Here is a 13,393-nt window from a genome sequence, read left to right as displayed (position 1 = left end):
CTCTTCCTCCGTCTGCGAGCTGTCCTCCCCTCCTTTGTCAACTTTGGGGTTTTCATGGCCGCATGAGGACCAGTGGGAGGATGCTTTCTGGGTCTTGTCCCCTCGTGTCCTGTGGTGACATTCACCTGTCCTGCGGTGATGGGAACTTTTCCTCGATGAAGACGTGTCCTTCTTTCCTTTTTTTCCTTCCAGGCTTCATCCCTGGGGTGGGAGACCTTCTGGCTTCCATCCCGTTCAGAGGTGTAGCCTTCGCTCTGCAAGGTGGAGACCACGGGGGCTGCGACCTTCCCTTCAGCTCTTCCAGCAGCAGGCTTGCTGGTTGTGACTGCAGCTGGCAACACCCTGCTCATGCTGCTCTCTGGACCATCTGCCCCCGTCGAGGATGGGCTGGCAACACCCGCCGAGACCAGGTTCGTGTCCTGCAGGGATAGGCTGGCAGCACCTGCAGTGGCCTGGCCGGATCCGCTTTCTCCTGGATCCTCGATGGTGGCTCCCGCCAGGCCCACGGTCATCCCTGCCGCCGATCCTTTGGCGACTTTCAGGGCTGCAGGTGACCCACGGGGGGCATGATGGATTCCCTCTCCCCCTACATAAGAACAAGACGTGGCTCCAGTCACGTCACGACGCTTGTGAAGCCCAAACTCATCCTGATCCCTTTCTCTGTGGAGCTCTGTGGTCTGAGCCAAGGGGAGGAGAGACAGGTAAGATAGACATGACAGAAAGTGAGCTCAGAACTGTCCGCTCCTCTCTCATCCTGGAGCTGAGCAACTCAAGGCCTTATACTTAGAATAACCTTTGAAATCACCCAGTCTAAGCTCCCATTGGATGCAAGACCCCATCTACTGCACCCCTGTCAAACGGCCACTCCACTTTACTTGAACAGTCCCAGGGTCAGGGAGAGCACTGATACAATTCTCCATGATGATATACACTTTAACTTTATACCCTTGTGCTTCTCTCTCTGCAGGACAGATTACTAGAAGTGGGGTTCCTGGGTCAAGGGATGCACACCTTGTACATTTTGGTGACTCCACGGGTTGGGCTGATTTGAGTCAGCGTGTCGGACTCCCGGGGAGACACAATGAAGGAAGGACTTCCTAACTGTGAATGATGTTCCCCACCTGCTGAGACTACCTGGGCTGGGGTAAGTGTTCAGGAAGAGACCAGAGAGTCAGGAGGCTGCAGAAGGGATTACAGCCCTGGTGATGAGACCAGTGCAGCCGAGATGATACCTAAGGTCTCTCTGAAATTCGGCCTCGTGGGACAAGGTGGAGAAGCACTCAGAACCTCTCCAGTGTGGTGACTCCCGTAGTGATAGCTCGTTTGTCCCTGACCCTTTTCAACGGTAGAAGGTATTTCCCAGGCGAGTCTCAGAGAGCACCAAAGGCTATGAAGGACCAGCTTTGCCCTGCTCTCCCGAAGCGCCCTGCCCCGTGTTCTTGAGTCCCTGTCGGTGCTTACCACTAGGATTTTGGCATCCTCTGTAGTCGCTGCATCTCCTGTTTGGAACATCGGGGTACTGCTGTAACTGTCTACCGGTGGTCTCAGGATAGAGACAAGCTTTTCCCAGTAGGAAAAGAGGGCTTCTTGTGCGTCGGAAGAGGGGCACAGCTGCAGATAGAAAGTCCAGCCGGTAGCAAGATTCAGGCACAGCTGCTGTTTCTCCCGGTTGTGGATGGAGATCTTGACAAACTTCAAGGGGAGCAGCTTGGTGAGCTCTAGGGTCTTCACGGGCTTGCAACCTCTCCCCTTGGTGATCCCGGCACAGACTTTCCTTGGTCGGGCCAGCAGCATGACGTCAGGTAGTGGGAAGAGGGGGCTGGTGGATGCGACGCCCACAGTCACCGTTCGGACGCGGTTGTCTAGGTCAATCAGTTCTCCTTCCTTGCTGACCTGGATAAAGTCGCTCTCAAACATGGGAGCGTACTTGAAAATGTCATACTCTCCTCCCTCGTACAGTTGTCGTTGCAGGACCCCCATGGAGGTCCTCGACAACCCCACTGAACTGTAGCTATTGGCTGTGTAATGAGGTAAACTCTCACTGCTCATGGCTCTCTTCGTTCAAGACAGAGCCACCAGCCACAAATTGAGTCTCGGAGAGAGAGAGAGAGAGGGAACGAAAGCACCTCGTCACCTCCCTGCAGGACTCTGCCAGAGTCTCTTGACCCGACCCTATTTATACCGCAAGCCCTTTGTGACCCGTCACCATCGCATCACACACCCCTTTGTTGAGCCTCCAAGCCCCCACCCCCTTGGGGCAGGCTCACCAGCCTCCCCCTAAACCAACCACCACGTCCATAGGGAACAGGCTGACCCTGCCAGGGTATAGGTGTGGGTAGGCTGGATAGTCTTTCTACTCAAAAGGCTGAGGAAACCCTCTTGCTTTGGTAAATATCTGGGTGGTTTCCAGTCTTGTTGTTGTTACAAATCTCCATCATCTTGGCGCTTCTGCTGAATGATGTCCTGGGGATAAAATCCTGGAAGTGGACCGTGTACTTGCTAAGGGCAGGCATCCTATGGGGATTGCTGTTCTCTGTGCCCCCAGCGTATATAGCACAGTGCTGGCAGGAACTTAGAAAGAGTGCTACCTGTCAGAGTCCCATTGGTACTGTCATTTCCAGGATATGGAGAATTTTCTCACCCATTTTCTCTTTTCAAGGAGGCTAACGATTTATATTTATATTTTTTTACAGTTTTAGAAACTGTTTTTCTTGTGAAATATAACACACATTCATGAAAGTTTACAAACCATAAATATATAGCTTAATGAGTAACCAGAAAGTGAGCAGCCTTGTAGCTGCCACCCAGAGCAAGGAATAGAACCCTGCCAGCCCCTCTTCTGCGTGCTCCCTCCCCACAAAGGGAACCCAACCTTGGCTTCTATTTTTTTCCTTTCCCCCCTTCTTTTTTATTGACGTATAGTTGATTTACAATGTTGTGTTCCTTTCTCTTCTGTTAATTTCTTCTGTTAATTTCTGATTCAGTTTCATGTGTATTCTTTGTATATTTCATGTATAGTCTTTTTCCTATTCTTTTCCATTATGGTTGATCACAGGATACTGACTATAGCTCTCTGTGCTCTACAGTAGGACCCTGCTGTTTATCCACCCTGTAGTTTGTATCTGCTAATCCCAAACTCCCAATCCTTCCCTGCCCCCAACCCCACTGAAAACCCCAAGTCTCTCTTCTATGTCTGGGAGTCTGTTTCTGTTTTGCAGATATGTTCATTTGCATCGTACTTTAGAGTCCATGTATAAGGGCTATCATATGGTGAGAAATGTTATTTTTTAAATAGGCTTCCCAGGTGATACTTATGCATGTTAATGTTTGAGAACTACTGTCTTCCACTGTAAAGTTATGGCATACTGGGGCTGAAAGAGGCCCCCCAGACCTCCTAGCCCAGTGGTTTTCCAACTTGGCTGCTGCACAGTAGAATTAGTGGGTGAGATTTTTAAAACTCCCAGTGCTGGAGGGCTTACCCCACTTAAATGTCATCAGAATCTCTGGGATTGGGGTCAGGCTATCAATGTTTATTTTTTTGTTTGTTTGTTTGTTTTGAAGCTCCCCAGGGAACTCCCAACATACAACCAAGGGTAAGAATCACTGCAGCGGTCCAATCCATTGGTTTTACAGTTGGGGACCCCGTGGCTGCCCACCGAGGTACCATTACAGAGAGGCAGATTGACCCAAGAGAGTCAGTGGCCCAGACAGGATAGGAACTCAGATTTCCTGACTCCTCGTTGGTGCTGCTTCTACCATAAAGATTGTGTCCCTTTGTTGAGCCAATGACAACCCTGATCCCCCCGTGTTCTGTTTTATCCTTCACAAAGTAAAATAACTCCCAATGGTTTGATTTCCTTACAAGCCAGAGAGAGTTTCTGTTTTCATAAGGTGAACCTCTGACCCCAGCTATGGCCTGAAGCTCAGCCCCGGCTGCAGACTTGTCCTCCCTCCACACTAAGTGCCCTGGAGAAGCCTTGCTGGGAAAACAGGCTTCTCTTTCTGGCAGTGGCTATGCACGTGTGACCTTTGAGCAAGCGACGAAAACCTTTTTCTGTGCTTATTTCCTTGCCTTCTACAGAGTGCCCATAACCAAAGCAAAGTGCTTTGCTGAGAAAAGGATGGTTGTTCAATAACATAGCCTCGTGCTAAGCACAGCACGTACACCCAATAAATACTTGATGAGTTAAGTAATTAATTCAGCAACGCAAGTATACACATCACACAGTCACTTCCCCCAGCTTGTCTTCTCCCCAAGCTATTTACATATTAAATCTTATTTCAAAAGATTCGCAACCTCGCAATGAAAATTTCTGTAGAGTGCATCTATTTCCAGCCCTAGTGAATGGCTTAATGATACTTAATACCTATCTTGTACAACAAAATTTTGATTCTGGGGTCTCAGGCCAAAGCACAATTCGCACCACAGAAGTCACTGTCAAGTCCCTACCAGGCGAGGGGACATAGAAAACACAAGATCGCATTTCTTTTGGAGTTGTATGGTTTCCTTTATTAGAGAAAGTAGGAATTGCCTCTCTAGGGAAGGATCCAAGCCAACCGGGGCTTTGTCTACCTCCCAGTGGTCATGTGTGAGCCTTGGTGCTGAATGGGGAATGACTGAAGCGCCTAAAGACGGAGCAGATCTCACTGGCGGTCTTACTTAGAGTCCCCGTACTGGTGGCGGGCTGGCTCTTCCTCCGTCTGCGAGCTGTCCTCCCCTCCTTTGTCAACTTTGGGGTTTTCATGGCCGCATGAGGACCAGTGGGAGCATGCTTTCTGGGTCTTGTCCCCTCGTGTCCTGTGGTGACATTCACCTGTCCTGCGGTGATGGGAACTTTTCCTCGATGAAGACGTGTCCTTCTTTCCTTTTTTTCCTTCCAGGCTTCATCCCTGGGGTGGGAGACCTTCTGGCTTCCATCCCGTTCAGAGGTGTAGCCTTCGCTCTGCAAGGTGGAGACCACGGGGGCTGCGACCTTCCCTTCAGCTCTTCCAGCAGCAGGCTTGCTGGTTGTGACTGCAGCTGGCAACACCCTGCTCATGCTGCTCTCTGGACCATCTGCCCCCGTCGAGGATGGGCTGGCAACACCCGCCGAGACCAGGTTCGTGTCCTGCAGGGATAGGCTGGCAGCACCTGCAGTGGCCTGGCCGGATCCTCTTTCTCGTGGATCCTCGATGGTGGCTCCCGCCAGGCCCACGGTCATCCCTGCCGCCGATCCTTTGGCGACTTTCAGGGCTGCAGTTGATCCATGGGGCATGATGGATTCCCTCTCCCCCCACATAAGCACATGACGTGGCTCCAGTCACGTCAGGAAGCTTGTGAAGCCCAACCTCATCCTGATCCCTTTCTCTGTGGAGCTCTGTGGTCTGAGCCAAGGGGAGGAGAGACAGGTAAGATAGAGATGACAGAAAGTGAGCTCAGAACTGTCCGCTCCTCTCTCATCCTGGAGCTGAGCAACTCAAGGCCTTATACTTAGAATAACCTTTGAAATCACCCAGTCTAAGCTCCCATTGGATGCAAGACCCCATCTACTGCACCCCTGTCAAACGGCCACTCCACTTTACTTGAACAGTCCCAGGGTCAGGGAGAGCACTGAAACAATTCTCCATGATGATATACACTTTAACTTTATACCCTTGTGCTTCTCTCTCTGCAGGACAGATTCCTAGAAGTGGGGTTCCTGGGTCAAGGGATGCACACCTTGTACATTTTGGTGACTCCACGGGTTGGGCTGATTTGAGTCAGCGTGTCGGACTCCCGGGGAGACACAATGAAGGAAGGACTTCCTAACTGTGAATGATGTTCCCCACCTGCTGAGACTACCTGGGCTGGGGTAAGTGTTCAGGAAGAGACCAGACAGTCAGGATGCTGTAGAAGGGATTACAGCCCTGGTGATGAGACCAGTGCAGCCGAGATGATACCTAAGGTCTCTCTGAAATTCGGCCTCGTGGGACAAGGTGGAGAAGCACTCGGAACCACTCCAGTGTGGTGACTCCCGTAGTGATAGCTCGTTTGTCCCTGACCCTTTTCAACGGTAGAAGGTATTTCCCAGGCGAGACTCAGAGAGCACCAAAGGCTATGAAGGACCAGCTTTGCCCTGCTCTCCCGAAGCGCCCTGCCCCGTGTTCTTGAGTCCCTGTCGGTGCTTACCACTAGGATTTTGGCATCCTCTGTAGTCGCTGCATCTCCAGTTTGGAACATCGGGGTACTGCTGTAACTGTCTACCGGTGGTCTTAGGATATAGACAAGCTTTTCCCAGTAGGAAAGGAGTTCTTCTTGTGAGTCGGAAGAGGGGCACAGCTGCAGATAGAAAGTCCGGCCGGTAGCAAGATTCAGGCACAGCTGCTGTTTCTCCCGGTTGTGGATGGAGATCTTGACAAACTTCAAGGGGAGCAGCTTGGTGAGCTCTAGGGTCTTCACGGGCTTGCAACCTCTCCCCTTGGTGATCCCGACACAGACATTCCTTGGACGGGCCAGCAGCATGACGTCAGGTAGTGGGAAGAGGGGGCTGGTGGATGCGACGCCCACAGTCACCGTTCGGACGCGGTTGTCTAGGTCAATCAGTTCTCCTTCCTTGCTGACCTGGATAAAGTCGCTCTCAAACATGGGAGCGTACTTGCAAATGTCATACTCTCTTCCCTCGTACAGTTGTCATTGCAGGAACCCCATGGCGGTCCTTGACACCCCCACTGAACAGTAGCTATTGGCCGTGTAATGAGGTAAACTCTCACTGCTCATGGCTCTCTTCGTTCAAGACAGAGCCACCAGCCACAAATTGAGTCTCGGAGAGAGAGAGAGAGAGGGAACGAAAGCACCTCGTCACCTCCCTGCAGGACTCTGCCAGAGTCTCTTGACCCGACCCTATTTATACCGCAAGCCCTTTGTGACCCGTCACCATCGCATCACACACCCCTTTCTTGAGCCTCCAAGCCCCAACCCCCTTGGGGCAGGCTCACCAGCCTCCCCCTAAACCAACCACCACGTCCATAGGGAACAGGCTGACCCTGCCAGGGTATAGGTGTGGGTAGTCTGGATAGTCTTTCTACTCAAAAGGCTGAGGAAACCCTCTTGCTTTTGTAAATATCTCGGTGGTTTCCAGTCTTGTTGTTGTTACAAATCTCCATCATCTTGGCGCTTCTGCTGAATGATGTCCTGGGGATAAAATCCTGGAAGTGGACCGTGTACTTGCTAAGGGCAGGCATCCTATGGGGATTGCTGTTCTCTGTGCCCCCATCGTATATAGCACAGTGCTGGCAGGAACTTAGAAAGAGTGCTACCTGTCAGAGTCCCATTGGTACTGTCATTTCCAGGATATGGAGAATTTTCTCACCCATTTTCTCTTTTCAAGGAGGCTAACGTTTTATATTTATATTTTTTTACAGTTTTAGAAACTGTTTTTCTTGTGAAATATAACACACATTCATGAAAGTGCACAAACCATAAATATATAGCTTAATGAGTAACAAGAAAGTGAGCAGCCTTGTAGCTGCCACCCAGAGCAAGGAATAGAACCCTGCCAGCCCCTCTTCTGCGTGCTCCCTCCCCACAAAAGGAACCCAACCTTGGCTTCTATTTTTTTCCTTTCCCCCCTTCTTTTTTATTGACGTATAGTTGATTTACAATGTTGTGTTCCTTTCTCTTCTGTTAATTTCTTCTGTTAATTTCTGATTCAGTTTCATGTGTATTCTTTGTATATTTCATGTATAGTCTTTTTCCTATTCTTTTCCATTATGGTTGATCACAGGATAATGACTATAGCTCTCTGTGCTCTACAGTAGGACCCTGCTGTTTATCCACCCTGTAGTTTGTATCTGCTAATCCCAAACTCCCAATCCTTCCCTGCCCCCAACCCTACTGAAAACCCCAAGTCTCTCTTCTATGTCTGGGAGTCTGTTTCTGTTTTGCAGATATGTTCATTTGCATCGTACTTTAGAGTCCATGTATAAGGGCTATCATATGGTGAGAAATGTTATTTTTTAAATAGGCTTCCCAGGTGATCCTTATGCATGTGAATGTTTGAGAACTACTGTCTTCCACTGTAAAGTTATGGCATACTGGGGATGAAAGAGGCCCACAGGCCTCCTAGCCCAGTGGTTTTCCAACTTGGCTGCTGCACAGTAGAATTATTGGGTGAGATTTTTAAAACTCCCAGTGCTGGATGGCTTACCCCACTTAAATGTCATCAGAATCTCTGGGATTGGGGTCAGGCTATCAATGTTTATTTGTTTGTTTGTTTGTTTGTTTTTAAGCTCCCCAGGGAACTCCCAACATACAACCAAGGGTAAGAATCACTGCAGCGGTCCAATCCATTGGTTTTACAGTTGGGGACCCCGTGGCTGCCCACCGAGGTACCATTACAGAGAGGCAGAGTGACCCAAGAGAGTCAGTGGCCCAGACAGGATAGGAACTCAGATTTCCTGACTCCTCGTTGGTGCTGCTTCTACCATAAAGATTGTGTCCCTTTGTTGAGCCAATGACAACCCTGATCCCCCCGTGTTCTGTTTTATCCTACACAAAGTAAAATAACTCCCATTGGTTTGATTTCCTTACAAGCCAGAGAGAGTTTCTGTTTTCATAAGGTGAACCTCTGACCCCAGCTATGGCCTGAAGCTCAGCCCCGGCTGCAGACTTGTCCTCCCTCCACCCTAAGTGCCCTGGAGAAGCCTTGCTGGGAAAACAGGCTTCTCTTTCTGGCAGTGGCTATGCACGTGTGACCTTCGAGCAAGCGACGAAAACCTTTTTCTGTGCTTATTTCCTTGCCTTCTACAGAGTGCCCATAACCAAAGCAAAGTGCTTTGCTGAGAAAAGGATGGTTGTTCAATAACATAGCCACGTGCTAGGCACAGCACGGACACCCAATAAATACTTGATGAGTTAAGTAATTAATTCAGCAACGCAAGTATACACATCACACAGTCACTTCCCCCAGCTTGTCTTCTCCCCAAGCTATTTACATATTAAATCTTATTTCAAAAGATTCGCAACCTCGCAATGAAAATTTCTGTAGAGTGCATCTATTTCCAGCCCTAGTGAATGGCTTAATGATACTTAATACCTATCTTGTACAACAAAATTTTGATTCTGGGGTCTCAGGCCAAAGCACAATTCGCACCACAGAAGTCACTGTCAAGTCACTACCAGGCGAGGGGACATAGAAAACACAAGATAGCATTTCTTTTGGAGTTGTATGGTTTCCTTTATTAGAGAAAGTAGGAATTGCCTCTCTAGGGAAGGATCCAAGCCAACCGGGGCTTTGTCTACCTCCCAGTGGTCATGTGTGAGCCTTGTTGCTGAATGGGGAATGACTCAAGTGCCTAAAGACGGAGAGGATGTCACTGGCGGTCTTACTTAGAGTCCCCGAACTGGTGGCGGGCTGGCTCTTCCTCTGTCTGCGAGCTGTCCTCCCCTCCTTTGTCAACTTTGGGGTTTTCATGGCCGCATGAGGACCAGTGGGAGGATGCTTTCTGGGTCTTGTCCCCTCGTGTCCTGTGGTGACCTTCACCTGTCCTGCGGTGATGGGAACTTTTCCTCGATGAAGACGTGTCCTTCTTTCCTTTTTTTCCTTCCAGGCTTCATCCCTGGGGTGGGAGACCTTCTGGCTTCCATCCCGTTCAGACGTGTAGCCTTCGCTCTGCAAGGTGGAGACCATGGGGGCTGCGACCTTCCCTTCAGCTCTTCCAGCAGCAGGCTTGCTGGTTGTGACTGCAGCTGGCAACACCATGCTCATGCTGCTCTCTGGACCATCTGCCCCCGTCGAGGATATGCTGGCAACACCCGCCGAGACCAGGTTCGTGTCCTGCAGGGATAGGCTGGCAGCACCTGCAGTGGCCTGGCCGGATCCGCTTTCTCCTGGATCCTCGATGGTGGCTCCCACCAGGCCCACGGTCATCCCTGCCGCCGATCCTTCGGCGCCTTTCAGGGCTGCAGGTGACCCTCGGGGGGCATGATGGATTCCCTCTCCCCCCACTTAAGCACAAGACGTGGCTCCAGTCACGTCACGAAGCTTGTGAAGCCCAACCTCATCCTGATCCCTTTCTCTGTGGAGCTCTGTGGTCTGAGCCAAGGGGAGGAGAGACAGGTAAGATAGACATGACAGAAAGTGAGCTCAGAACTGTCCGCTCCTCTCTCATCCTGGAGCTGAGCAACTCAAGGCCTTATACTTAGAATAACCTTTGAAATCACCCAGTCTAAACTCCCATTGGATTCAAGACCCCATCTACTGCACCCCTGTCAAACAGCCACTCCAGTTTACTTGAACAGTCCCAGGGTCAGGGAGAGCACTGATACAATTCTCCATGATGATATACACTTTAACTTTATACCCTTGTGCTTCTCTCTCTGCAGGACAGATTCCTAGAAGTGGGGTTCCTGGGTCAAGGGATGCACACCTTGTACATTTTGGTGACTCCACGGGTTGGGCTGATTTGAGTCAGCGTGTCGGACTCCCGGGGAGACAAAATGAAGGAAGGACTTCCTAACTATGAATGATGTTCCCCACCTGCTGAGACTACCTGGGCTGGGGTAAGTGTTCAGAAAGAGACCAGACAGTCTGGATGCTGTAGAAGGGATTACAGCCCTGGTGATGAGACCAGTGCAGCCGAGATGATACCTAAGGTCTCTCTGAAATTCGGCCTCGTGGGACAAGGTGGAGAAGCACTCGGAACCTCTCCAGTGTGGTGACTCCCGTAGTGATAGCTCGTTTGTCCCTGACCCTTTTCAACGGTAGAAGGTATTTCCCAGGCGAGTCTCAGAGAGCACCAAAGGCTATGAAGGACCAGCTTTGCCCTGCTCTCCCGAAGCGCCCTGCCCCGTGTTCTTGAGTCCCTGTCGGTGCTTACCACTAGGATTTTGGCATCCTCTGTAGTCGCTGCATCTCCAGTTTGGAGCATCGGGGTACTGCTGTAACTGTCTACCGGTGGTCTCAGGATATAGACAAGCTTTTCCCAATAGGAAAAGAGGTCTTCTTGTGCGTCGGAAGAGGGGCACAGCTGCAGATAGAAAGTCCGGCCGGTAGCAAGATTCAGGCACAGCTGCTGTTTCTCCCGGTTGTGGATGGAGATCTTGACAAACTTCAAGGGGAGCAGCTTGGTGAGCTCTAGGGTCTTCACGGGCTTGCAACCTCTCCCCTTGGTGATCCCGGCACAGGCTTTCCTTGGTCGGGCCAGCAGCATGACGTCAGGTAGTGGGAAGAGTGGGCTTGTGGATGCGACGCCCACAGTCACCGTTCAGACGCGGTTGTCTAGGTCAATCAGTTCTCCTTCCTTGCTGACCTGGATAAAGTCGCTCTGAAACATGGGAGCGTACTTGAAAATGTCATACTCTCCTCCCTCGTACAGTTGTCGTTGCAGGACCCCCAAGGAGGTCCTCGACACCCCCACTGAACAGTAGCTATTGGCCGTGTAATGAGGTAAACTCTCACTGCTCATGGCTCTCTTCGTTCAAGACAGAGCCACCAGCCACAAATTGAGTCTCGGAGACAGAGAGAGAGAGGGAACGAAAGCACCTCGTCACCTCCCTGCAGGACTCTGCCAGAGTCTCTTAACCCGACCCTATTTATACCGCAAGCCCTTTGTGACCCGTCACCATCGCATCACACACCCCTTTGTTGAGCCTCCAAGCCCCCACCCCCTTGGGGCAGGCTCACCAGCCTCCCCCTAAACCAACCACCACGTCCATAGGGAACAGGCTGACCCTGCCAGGGTATAGGTGTGGGTAGGCTGGATGGTCTTTCTACTCAAAAGGCTGAGAAAACCCTCCTGCTTTTGTAAATATCTGGGTGGTTTCCAGTCTTGTTGTTGTTACAAATCTCCATCATCTTGGCGCTTCTGCTGAATGATGTCCTGGGGATAAAATCCTGGAAGTGGACCGTGTACTTGCTAAGGGCAGGCATCCTATGGGGATTGCTGTTCTCTGTGCCCCCAGCGTATATAGCACAGTGCTGGCAGGAACTTAGAAAGAGTGCTACCTGTCAGAGTCCCATTGGTACTGTCATTTCCAGGATATGGAGAATTTTCTCACCCATTTTCTCTTTTCAAGGAGGCTAACGTTTTATATTTATATTTTTTTACAGTTTTAGAAACTGTTTTTCTTGTGAAATATAACACACATTCATGAAAGTGCACAAACCATAAATATATAGCTTAATGAGTAACAAGAAAGTGAGCAGCCTTGTAGCTGCCACCCAGAGCAAGGAATAGAACCCTGCCAGCCCCTCTTCTGCGTGCTCCCTCCCCACAAAGGGAACCCAACCTTGGCTTCTATTTTTTTCCTTTCCCCCCCTTCTTTTTTATTGACGTATAGTTGATTTACAATGTTGTGTTCCTTTCTCTTCTGTTAATTTCTTCTGTTAATTTCTGATTCAGTTTCATGTGTATTCTTTGTATATTTCATGTATAGTCTTTTTCCTATTCTTTTCCATTATGGTTGATCACAGGATACTGACTATAGTTCTCTGTGCTCTACAGTAGGTCCCTGCAGGTTATCCACCCTGTAGTTTGTATCTGCTAATCCCAAACTCCCAATCCTTCCCTGCCCCCAACCCCACTGAAAACCCCAAGTCTCTCTTCTATGTCTGGGAGTCTGTTTCTGTTTTGCAGATATGTTCATTTGCATCGTACTTTAGAGTCCATGTATAAGGGCTATCATATGGTGAGAAACGTTATTTTTTAAATAGGCTTCCCAGGTGATCCTTATGCATGTGAATGTTTCAGAACTACTGTCTTCCACTGTAAAGTTATGGCATACTGGGGCTGAAAGAGGCCCCCCAGACCTCCTAGCCCAGTGGTTTTCCAACTTGGCTGCTGCACAGTAGAATTATTGGGTGAGATTTTTAAAACTCCCAGTGTTGGAGGGCTTTCCCCACTTAAATGTCATCAGAATCTCTGGGATTGGGGTCAGGCTATCAATGTTTTTTTGTTTGTTTGTTTGTTTTGAAGCTCCCCAGGGAACTCCCAACATACAACCAAGGGTAAGAATCACTGCAGCGGTCCAATCCATTGGTTTTACAGTTGGGGACCCCGTGGCTGCCCACCGAGGTACCATTACAGAGAGGCAGAGTGACCCAAGAGAGTCAGTGGCCCAGACAGGATAGGAACTCAGATTTCCTGACTCCTCGTTGGTGCTGCTTCTACCATAAAGATTGTGTCCCTTTGTTGAGCCAATGACAACCCTGATCCCCCCGTGTTCTGTTTTATCCTACACAAAGTAAAATAACTCCCAATGGTTTGATTTCCTTACAAGCCAGAGAGAGTTTCTGTTTTCATAAGGTGAACCTCTGACCCCAGCTATGGCCTGAAGCTCAGCCCCGGCTGCAGACTTGTCCTCCCTCCACCCTAAGTGCCCTGGAGAAGCCTTGCTGGGAAAACAGGCTTCTCTTTCTGGCAGTGGCTATGCACG

The 13,393-nt window shown here is 50.0% G+C and overlaps 1 pseudogene across 1 annotated transcript; it reads right to left on the bottom strand.

Moving 5' to 3' along the window:
* Positions 1-1,152: 1,152 nt before the first annotated feature.
* Positions 1,153-11,430, bottom strand: LOC308610521 (Golgi-associated RAB2 interactor protein 3-like; annotated as a pseudogene). The gene is made up of 3 exons: positions 10,837-11,430; positions 9,873-10,052; positions 1,153-1,179 (listed from the first exon to the last, which is right to left on the bottom strand). The product of its transcript is annotated as a Golgi-associated RAB2 interactor protein 3-like (transcript).
* Between the last annotated feature and the right edge of the window lie 1,963 nt (positions 11,431-13,393).

This window comes from Mesoplodon bidens (genome assembly GCF_964165515.1).
Source record: "Mesoplodon bidens genome assembly, contig: HAP1_SCAFFOLD_46, whole genome shotgun sequence".
Lineage (NCBI taxonomy): Eukaryota > Metazoa > Chordata > Mammalia > Artiodactyla > Ziphiidae > Mesoplodon > Mesoplodon bidens.
Note: the sequence above shows the minus strand (reverse complement) of the source record. Positions and strands in the feature narration are given on the sequence as shown.